We start from the raw sequence: 11,172 nt of genomic DNA on the forward strand, positions 1-11,172 counted from the left end.
TTGCCCCCAGTCCAAACTCCTCCCGGTTGCTGGGCAGAGCCTCGCGACCTTCGGATTGAGCTCCTTTGCGAGGAACGGTTGCCATTTCTCCTGCTGGGAGGAGGGGAAAGGAACTCTCAGCTGTGTGCCGTTGCTGATGTCAAGGGAGGGAAGAGAAAGTGTGCTGCAATGAATTCTGTCAACTTTTATTACAAAAGGTGGTGGGGGGGGGAGATACATAAAGGGCAAACAACGTTCTGTTGCTTTGAGACTAGCAGTATTTCCGGCAGTTCTGTTTGCTGCTGCCTCTTTCCGCTTTTTGCCTCTGTGCGTGCCTGCCCCCTTGTGGTGGAGGCGTCATGGACATTTCCTTAATTTGTGATTTAGGCCGTTTGGGGCATGTCATGCGTAGAACAAGCTCTGGGATGGCCAAGGTCCTGCAGAAGCAGGGATCTGAGCACAGACCTTTCAGATCTAACCCTCAAGGTTTCCTTCCTTGGTCCCTCAGGGAGCCCCTAGGACTGCAGGCCTCAGGAATGGTGGTTATCAGGCCTATACGCTTCACGGCTTTCCCCAGTGGTGCTCAGCCTGTAAGTCTTCACAGGTTTGGTCTCAGCCTGCTCTGAGAGAGAGGAGAGGGGCTGCAGCTGAACCACATGGCCCTGGCCAAGGGGCCTCTGGGTGGGCTGCCTGAAGGGAGGGGGAGGACTCGGCCCTGCAGCTGCATCAGGAAGCACCTCGGGAAGCTCTTGGCAAGTTTCTAGCCAGAAATAGCCTGGTGGTGGTCCTGTTTTCTTGTTGCCTTTGCCTGCCGTTAAAGAGCAGTTCCTGCTGACCATACACTTGATCAGTGGAAGATATTTTCTACTTTCCTGTGTCAGGAGGAATCCTAGAGTTGGAAGGGACCTCCAGGGTCATCTAGTCCAACCCCCTGCACAATGCAGGAAACTCCCAAACACCTCCCCCTAAATTCACAGGACCTTCATTGTGTCAGATGGCCATCTAGCCTCTGTTGAAAAGTCTCCAAGGAAGGAGAGCCCACCGCCTCCTGAGGAGGAAGCCTGTTCCACTGAGGAACTGCTCTAACGGTCAGGAAGTTCTTCTTCATGTTGAGCGGGAAACTCAACATTACTCCCTGACTGTCTGCAGATGCCCTCAGAAGCAAACGCAGAGGCTGAGAGGCTTCCCTCCAAGAATGGCCCCCCGGGCCTTCACATCATCTGCTCTCTGATCCCTTTTGTACTGTGGATGCGGCCAGCTGGGGATTGAGCCGGGGGCCTCCTGCCTGCCAAGCAAGATGCTGCCCTCCTCAGCCAGGGCCCTGGCCCAAAATGAGCTCTGTCTTCTGCCCAGGGAGTGAGTCAACACCACAGTGCCTTTCAAAAGCCAGGAGCAGGCGAGCACATTCCCGGCTGCATCCATCCCAGGAGTCCCTTCAGGGGAGGCACAGGCTCTGCTCTGCTCTGCACACTCGTGCTCTGCAGCCTGCAAATTCAGTTCAGCTTTGGGCACCACATTTTAAGAAGGATCTAGACAAGCTGGAACGGGTACAGAGGAGGGCGATGAAGATGGTGAGGGGTCTGGAGACCAAGTCCTAGGAGGAAGGGCTGAAGGAGCTGGGGATGTTTAGCCTGGAGAGGAGGTGGCTGAGAGGTGATAGAATCACCATCTTCAAGGACTTGAAGGGCTGTCCTATAGAGGAGGGGGTGGAATTGTTTCCTGTGGCCCCGGAAGGTCGGACCAGAACCAAGGGGTTGAAATTAAATCAAGAGTTTCCAGTGAATTTAGGGGGAGGTGTTTGTGAGTTTCCTGCATTGTGCAGGGGGTTGGACTAGATGGCCCTGGAGGTCCCTTCCAACTCTAGGATTCTATGAAGAGCTGCCTTTCAAGTCCTGCTTCTGTTTTATGGATTGGTCTTATGCTGCTTGTGATGTCTAATGGTATGGTGGTGTGTTTAATAGGGGTTTTTTAATCACCTCAAGTGGGCCTCTGAAGAGGCGGCAGATACCTCAATCAATTTTTTAAAAGTATTATTTTGGGACTCTGTGCTAAAAACAGAACTTATTGCTAGAAAATGAATCTGCTTCCAGACTAAGTATCCATCGTAGATGCCTGGAACTGGCTTTTTTCTTTTCTTTTTTCTAAAAGAAGGCATATGAGAATGTCAGCAGAGCAGTGGGGTCCATCTAGCCCAGCATCCTCTGGTCTCACCCAGTGGCTGGTCAGTCGCCTGGGAGGGACAAAGACATGGCGTGGAGCACCCAGCCTGCCCCCTGGCACGAGGAGGGCTGAATGGGGGGGGGGTGCCACTTCCCAGGGGTGAATACAAATAGAAGCACACCATGAAAAAGAGCATTGAAACGCCCATCAAAGCAAAGCAAGGAAACCAAGCAACAGCAAACTGATTAAAAATATAACACAGCTGATAAAAACGGAACACTGATTAAAAATATAACAAAAATACAAATGAAATGACTCCGGGCAGTAGATAGCACAAGTGATTTGCATCTGAACAGATATCAGGGAACACTCTTCTCTTGCTTGCTGATGAGGAAGGGGGAGCGTGCCCGCAAAGACCAGGCAAGCACCCGGACAGCAGTGTTCCAATCCTCATCTCCCTGCGTTTCCTGGCCCCACAGCATCTCTCTCTGCTCTGAGCAAACGGGGCATTCGGCATTTTGCCCCTGCACCCGCTGTCCCTCCTGCCTTTTGCCTGGCCTTTTATAAGGACTTCTGGATCTCTGTTCCCGCCTGCATCCAATGAAGAGGAAGATGGGTGGGGGTGCTGCAGAGTCTATAGGGGTCCCGCCCCTGGGCCCCCCTTGCTGACTGCAGCCCTGGGGAGAGTGCACTCCCATTTCTGAGGAATCCACAGGGTTTGGCATTTCCAGCCACAGTGACTTAGAGGAGGAGTATCTCCCCTAATGCGTTCTAGCTTGTGTGGCTCTGTGCCCTTCTCGGGATGCAGAGCATGAAGGAACAAACTGACTTTCCCACTGCTCCTTCTGGGGGATCTCCAGGCGGTTTAGGGGAATTGGTGGCTTCCCGAGGTCTCCGCTTGTGTTTCCCAAGCCAGGTTGGTGTAGTGGTGGAGTGCGTGGACTCTAATCTAGGAGAACTGGGTTTGGTGCCCCACTCCATGTGCAGCTGCTGGTGTGACCTTGGGTCAGTTCCTCTCAAGAGCAGTTCTCGGAGAGCTCTCTCCGCCCCAGCTGCCTCACAGGGTGTCTTGTAAGCCCCTCTGAGACTCCCCGTGAAGGGCGGGGGAGAAATCCAGTCTCCTCCTCCCTGACTCCCAGGGGTTGCCAAATGCCAACGGGACTGTAGCCACCAGCACCAGCAAATCCAAGAGCATCTCCTGCTGGATGAGTCCTCCTCTGGCACTCTCTGGACCTGAGTTGCTGTTTAGAGACCCCCACCCCAGTTGCTGCTGCGCCTCCCGCTTTCCTTCTGCAGGGGGCACCTGCAGCCCTTCCCTCTGCTGCTCTCGAGGGGGGTGCGCTCCCCTCCGCCCTCCCCCTGCCACGCTGAGCAGAAGAGGCCTCGTGTGTTTGCAGAGCTCAGACTGGCAGCAGTCAACATACAAGGAAGTTCAAGAAACGCATAAACATTAGAGTGTGCCTGGGAAAGGGCTGCGGCTCAGTAGGCAGGCTCTTGCTTGGCTTGCAGCCTGCCTCTATGTGTGTGTGTGTGTGTGTGTGTCTGTGTGCACATGTGTGTTTGTGAGGGCAGTTTCATCTGCAGTTCAGAAAGAAGCACAAGCCGGGTGCAGAGAGCCAACCCTGCCACTAGGCAAGCGAGGTGATTGCCTAGGTATGGCACCAGCCTCCTGGGGGCACCAAATGGGACACCCCCATGTGACTTGAGCTGCGGTGCTGGAGAAGACTCTTGAGAGTCCCTTGGACTGCAAGGAGATCCAATCAGTCAGTCCTAAGGGAAATCAGCCCAGACTGTTCCCTGGAAGGTCAGATGCTGAAGCTGAAGCTCCAATACTTTGACCACCCAATGAGAAGGGAGCACTCCCTGGAGAAGACCCTGATGCTGGGAAAGGCAGAAGGCAAAAGAAGACGGGGGCGGCAAAAGATGAGATGGCTGGACAGTGTTACTGATGTAACAAACACGAATCTGAGCAGACTTCGGAGGATGGTGGAAGACAGGAGGGCCTGGCGGGACTTGGTCCAGGGGGACGTAAAGAGTCAGACTCAACTGTGCGACTGAACAGCAAAATGTGACTTGGTGGCATTATCAGTGTGGTGTGTGTGTGTGTGTGTGCCAGAAGTTCGCCTTGTCTGGGGCGCCAGACAGCCCAGGGCCAGCCCTATTAATGTGCATGCCCCCCCCTGCACAGTGGGGGAAACTGTTGGGTTTCTGATGCAATTTCACTTCCTGTTGTCATGAGTTAATTAAATGTATGTATATGCATGCTGATGCTTCCCTTCCTCTCCCACAACAGACACCCTGTGAGGTAGATGAAGATATTGGATTTAAATCCCGCCCTCCACTTCGAAGAGTCTCAGAGCGGCTCCCAATCTCCTTTCCCTTCCTCCCCCACAACAGACACCCTGTGAGGTAGATGAAGATATTGGATTTAAATCCCGCCCTCCACTTCGAAGAGTCTCAGAGCGGCTCACAATCTCCTTTCCCTTCCTCCCCCACAACAGACACCCTGTGAGGTAGATGAAGATATTGGATTTATATCCCGCACTCCACACCGAAGAGTCTCAGAGCGGCTCACAATCTCCTTTCCCTTCCTCCCCCACAACAGACACTCTGTGAGGTAGATGAAGATATTGGATTTATATCCCGCCCTCCACTCCCAAGAGTCTCAGAGCGGCTCACAATCTCCTTTCCCTTCCTCCCCCACAACAGACACCCTGTGAGGTAGATGAAGATATTGGATTTAAATCCCGCCCTCCACTTCGAAGAGTCTCAGAGCGGCTCCCAATCTCCTTTCCCTTCCTCCCCCACAACAGACACCCTGTGAGGTAGATGAAGATATTGGATTTATATACCACCCTCCACTCCGAAGAGTCTCAGAGGGGCTCACAATCTCCTTTCTCTTCCTCCCCCACAACAGACACCCTGTGAGGTGGGTGGGGCTGAGAGAGCTCTCACAGCAGCTGCCCTTTCAAGGACCACCTCTGCCAGAGCTATGGCTGACCCAAGGCCATTCCAGCAGGTGCAAGTGGAGGAGTGGGGAATCAAACTCCGTTCTCCCAGATAAGAGTCCACACACTTAACCACTACACCAAATTGGCTCTCCAAATTAGGGGGAAAAAATTTACGGTCAGAGTAATTCAGAGGTGGAAGCAGCTGCCTAGGAAGGTAGTGAGCTCCCCTTCATTGGCAGTCTTCAAAACGCAGCTGGCTGATTATTGGTCAGAGATGCTTTAGGCTGATCCTGCATGGAGCAGGGGGGCTGGACTAGATGGTCTCTATGGCCCCTTCCAACTCTAGGATTCTATGACTAACAAAATGTGTGCAGGATGTGAGCTTTTGTGGGTCACTGCGCACTTCTTCAGTGATACCAGAGAGCAGTGACTCACAAAAGCTCACATCCTGCCACAGATTTCGTCAGTCTTGAAGTTGCCCCGGGACCCTGATCCAGAGGAGTCTGCCGTGTTAGTCTGTTGCTGCAAAATAGTAAAGGGTCCATTTGCACCTTGAAGACTAACAAATTTTATTGTAGCAGAAGCTTTCAAGAAACACAGCTCTCTTTGTCAAAGTCTGGGACTCTGGCTCTCTTCTGCTGCAACAGAGAGACTAAGACAGCTATCCTGCTTGATCCGTTTCCCAAAATGTGTCTCGGACTCTCACTGGCTAAGGGGGAACTAGGGGGGGGGTCGTGTTGCTATGGAGTTTGCTTGATGACCTCTTGCTCTTAGGGCCCCGGCCTGCAGCCACCAGAAACCTGGTTCTTCTTTGCCTGCTGGAAGATGCACCTTCTTAGGCCAGCTTGGCCAGGTCTTAAAATCATGCCCAGAAACGTTTGCTCCCCCCCTGGAGCATCTGGTCCAATGAGTCGTTCTGGTGAGCTTCTGCACTGTGAGGTCCAAATAAAGAGTGTGGGGGAGGCGTTTGTGAGTTTCCTGCATTGTGCAGGGGGTTGGACTAGATGACCCTGGAGGTCCCTTCCAACTCTAGGATTCTATGACCTTCCTGACAGACTCCCTGGAGGGTTGCAGGACGGAGAGCCCTCTTGTCTGCGGCAGAATGGGCGGTTGGGGGAAGGAGTGCAGGGGGCCCTTAGAGACCAAAGAGGGTTTTTTGCTGGAGGAGGGTGGCTTATGAGCTTTCAGGGGTCAAAGTTGCCTTTGTCAGGCACAGGCTGTGCTCTTGGCTTTTGAATTTTGCTCTTGGACGGAGAGGGCTGTGAACAACTTGCTTACCAAGAAGGAGCCAATGGGAGGTGGGGCGGGGGGGGGAATCACATGTGCTTGTTTAGCAAGCAGCTCTGCTAGGGCTGGAGATTGTTCACCTATAACAGCCCCCACAACGCAGTCCATTGCAGAGGGGCGATGCTACCTGGCCCAAGTGACTGTCTATGGGGATCACCAGGTCTGGAATTTGCTTCATCTGATGGAGAGGGGGGTTCTGTTTACCTGGATGGATCCTGGTGCCAGTTGCTGGAAGGTGGGGGGATCCAGGCCCCCCCCCCCCGCTGCAATTGTGGCTCCCACTTTCCCAGTGCACTGGAGGTTCTGTGGGAACAATATAATGGGGGGGGGGGTCATCTGGCTGCTGTGGGGTGTTGGAGGTCCCTGGTTGTTGGGGCAACAGGGCTGGAGAGGTGGAGAGAGAAACGGAGGGCGTCTGCTTCATCTCCCCACCCCCTTTGATTACAGTTTGCTTTTCTCGCTTAAGACTCAAGCGGATTATCCCATGTAAGTCTTAAGTCGATGGGATCAATACAATGAGACATCTAATAACCAGTGCGATGTAATAGGATTAGGACTCCAGAAATCCGAGACCAAGCAGACAGTATTAGGCATGGAATGCTGGCAGCACAGAGGCAGAAAACAATGCCGTCAGGGCAGAAGACGTGCAGCGAACCCGTAACACCCCCATAGGCAGTTGTAGTCCGCACCCTGCTTGCCTTAAGCACCTCCTTGCCCCGTTCCGCTCTAATACAACCAACAACTTCCTTACTCAGTTACACAATCCATAACCCACCTTCCTATCCTTACAAGGACCAACAAGGCAGCTAATAATTCAAAACACGTATGACGTACATGGCAATCACATGCCAAGCTCTTCGTGGCCCTGGCCTCTCCTGTGTGGGGCCACCTCCATGCCAGTCCACGGCAACTTCATTCATGCTGGCAGGCATCGCATGACACAGGTGCCAACGTGAAAATGGGCAAAGTCAACACTCACTCACCTGTGAGCTTCCCCTGGCCAGCTGCTTTCTCCCCTGTGGCTCCTGCCAGGTGAGGGGGTGGGGGACGCTCCCCCCTCCTGGCCCTCTGCAAACCACGCAAAACTGGACTATTCCAGAGAGCTTTTCTGCTCAGGTCATAAGGTTGCCCAGCAGAAAATAGTTTTACAGACTTGCTCAGATAAATGGTTAAGGACAGTTGTCATGAGCCCTGATGAGGAGGAGCTGGAAGGGTTAACAGACCTGGAAGCTGCCAGCCAGTTCCTCAGCTGAACAAACAGCAGCTGGCCCATCAAGCACTCTCCAGGAACCAGTGTCAGCTGTTGACGATCAATCTCCTCCAAGCTCTCCTCCTCCCATCTCAAGAGTTCGAAGCAGGCTCCGGAAAGAACTTTCAGAGCGAAGACATGAGGCACACCAATGCTTCAGATCTCTCAGCCTTGAGTTCTAGCAGAGTCGCTGCCAACCAGGGAGCAGGCTGATTGAGGCTCCCATATAGCTTCCACCCAGGACCTGGCAACCTTGTGGAAGCAACTAGTCTATTCTCTGGCTTGCATCCACACTCCTTCCTGATCCTGCCCTGCTTGATTTCCTTGGCACCCTGACCCTTTGGCTTTTGGACACAGACTTCTGATTCCGGTTTGTGATTCTGCATTGGTGACTTGGCTCCTTCTTGACTTCTTGGACTTTGACCTTGGACTGGCTTTGGACTCCCGCCTGCCTGCACCCGGAGAACGTGACAACAGTGGTCTAAACTGCTGTGTTTAATTTATTGTAAGTAAGATCATATTTTGGGAATTTCTGTACCCAGGGGTCATTTCATAGAAAAAACTCATTAGCACAACTCATTTGCATATGCCACCCACCCCTGACATCACCGGAAGGTGTATAAAATTATATCAGCTCAGCATCTACCTTAAAATGCTTCTTGAGTTATAATTGTTACTAGGAATAAGGCCCGTTGTGAAGAAAAAATACAATGGGCTCTAGGAGGGTTTGGGCAAGTGCCTGCCACCCTTACTGTCTTCCCACTCACCCAACTGAAGGTATTAACTCCCCCCCCCACCTCAAGGGGGGCTTATCTCTGCTATCTAGAGAGCAGTTGTGAATCATAGTGATCTCCAGTGGTTCCCTAGGAGGAAATTGCGTTTTACCTGTCTGAGGTCCCACCCCTCCACAGGCTCCACCCCTTAAATATCCATGAATTTCCTAAACTGAAGTTGGCAACCCTATCTGTGAATTTAGGGGGAGGTATTTGTGAGTTTCCTGTATTGTGCAGGGGGTTAGGAACATAAGGAACATAAGAGAAGCCATGTTGGATCAGGCCAATGGCCCATCCAGTCCAACACTCTGTGTCACACAGTGTCCAAAAAAATTTATATATATATATATCTACACACACACACACACACTGTGGCTAATAGCCACTGATGGACCTCAACTCCATATTTTTATCTAAACCCCTCTTGAAGGTGGCCATGCTTGTGGCCGCCACCACCTCCTGTGGCAGTGAATTCCACATGTTAGTCACCCTTTGGGTGAAGAAGGACTTCCTTTTATCCATTTTAACCTGTCTGCTCAGCAATTTCATCGAATGCCCACGAGTTCTTGTATTGTGAGAAAGGGAGAAAAGTACCTCTTTCTCTACTTTCTCCATCCCATGCATTATCTTGTAAAGCTCTATCATGTCACCCCGCAGTCGACGTTTCTCCAAGCTAAAGAGTCCCAAGCGTTTTAACCTTTCTTCATAGGGAAAGTGTCCCAGCCCTTTAACTAGATAAGAACATAAGAACATAAGAGAAGCCATGTTGGATCAGGCCAACGGCCCATCAAGTCCAACACTCTGTGTCACACAGTGGCAAAAAATGTTATATACACACATACACTGTGGCTAATAGCCACTGATGGACCTGTGCTCCATACACTGTGGCTAATAGCCACTGATGGACCTGTGCTCCATATTTTTATCTAAACCCCTCTTGAAGGTGGCTATACTTGTGGCCGCCACCACCTCCTGTGGCAGTGAATTCCACATGTTAATCACCCTTTGGGTGAAGAAGTACTTCCTTTTATCCGTCTTAACCTGTCTGCTCAGCAATTTCATCGAATGCCCACGAGTTCTTGTATTGTGAGAAAGGGAGAAAAGTACTTCTTTCTCTACTTTCTCCATTCCATGCATTATCTTGTAAACCTCTATCATGTCACCCCGCAGTCGACGTTTCTCCAAGCTAAAGAGTCCCAAGCGTTTCAACCTTTCTTCATAGGGAAAGTGCTCCAGCCCTTTAATCATTCTAGTTGCCCTTCTCTGCACCTTCTCTAAAGCTATAATATCCTTTTTGAGGTGCGGCGACCAGAACTGCACACAGTACTCCAAATGAGACCGCACCATCGATTTATACAGGGGCATTATGATACTGGCTGATTTGTTTTCAATTCCCTTCCTAATAATTCCCAGCATGGCATTGGCCTTTTTTATTGCAAACGCACACTGTCTTGACACTTTCAGTGAGTTATCTATCATGACCCCAAGATCTCTCTCTTGATCAGTCTCTGCCAGTTCACACCCCATCAACTTGTATTTGTAGCTGGGATTCTTAGCCCCAATGTGCATTACTTTGCACTTGGCCACATTGAACCGCATCTGCCACATTGACGCCCACTCACCCAGCCTCAAGAGATCCCTTTGGAGTTCCTCACAATCCTCTCTGGTTCTCACCACCCTGAACAATTTAGTGTCATCCGCAAACTTGGCCACTTCACTGCTCACTCCGAACTCTAAATCATTTATGAACAAGTTAAAAAGCATGGGACCCAGTACCGAGCCCTGCGGCACCCCACTGCTTACCGTCCTCCACTGCGAAGACTGCCCATTTATACTCACTCTCTGCTTCCTATTACTCAGCCAGTTTTTGATCCACAAGAGGACCTGTCCTTTTACTCCATGATTCTCAAGCTTTCTAAGGAGCCTTTGATGAGGAACTTTATCAAAAGCTTTCTGGAAGTCAAGGTAAACAACATCTATCGGGTCTCCTTTGTCCACATGTTTGTTCACCCCCTCAAAGAAATGCAACAGGTTAGTGAGGCAAGATCTTCCCTTGCAGAACCCATGCTGAGTCTTCCTCAATAACCCGTGTTCATCAATGTGCCTACTCATTCTGTCCTTGATAATGGTTTCTACCAACTTTCCCGGTATTGAAGTCAGACTGACTGGCCTGTAGTTTCCCGGATCTCCTCTGGAACCTTTTTTAAAGATGGGGGTGACATTTGCTACCTTCCAGTCCTCAGGAATGGAGGCAGATTTCAATGAAAGATTACAGATTTTTGTTAGAAGATCCACAAGTTCAACTTTGAGTTCCTTCAGAACTCTCGGATGTATGCCATCTGGACCCGGTGACTTATTAGTTTTTAATTTGTCTATCAGTTGTAGGACCTCCTCATTTGTCACCTCAATCTGACTCAGGTCTTTCAACACCCCTTCCAAAATTAGTGGTTCTGGGGCGGGCAAAAAGTTCTCGTCTTCTACAGTGAAGACGGAGGCAAAAAATTCATTTAGCTTTTCAGCCATTTCCCTATCCTCCTTCAGTAATCCTTTTACCCCATGGTCATCCAAGGGCCCCACTGCCTCCCTGGCTGGTTTCCTACTTCTAATATATTTGAAGAAAGTTTTATTGTTGGTCTTTATGTTTTTTGCAATATGCTCCTCATAGTCCCTTTTTGCCTGCCTGATCACAGTCTTGCATTTGATTTGCCACAGCCTGTGTTCCCTTTTACTAATCTCACTTGGACTGGTTTTCCACCGCTTAAAGGAGTCCTTC

This window comes from Heteronotia binoei, chromosome 4, assembly GCF_032191835.1.
Source record: "Heteronotia binoei isolate CCM8104 ecotype False Entrance Well chromosome 4, APGP_CSIRO_Hbin_v1, whole genome shotgun sequence".
Taxonomy (NCBI): domain Eukaryota; kingdom Metazoa; phylum Chordata; class Lepidosauria; order Squamata; family Gekkonidae; genus Heteronotia; species Heteronotia binoei.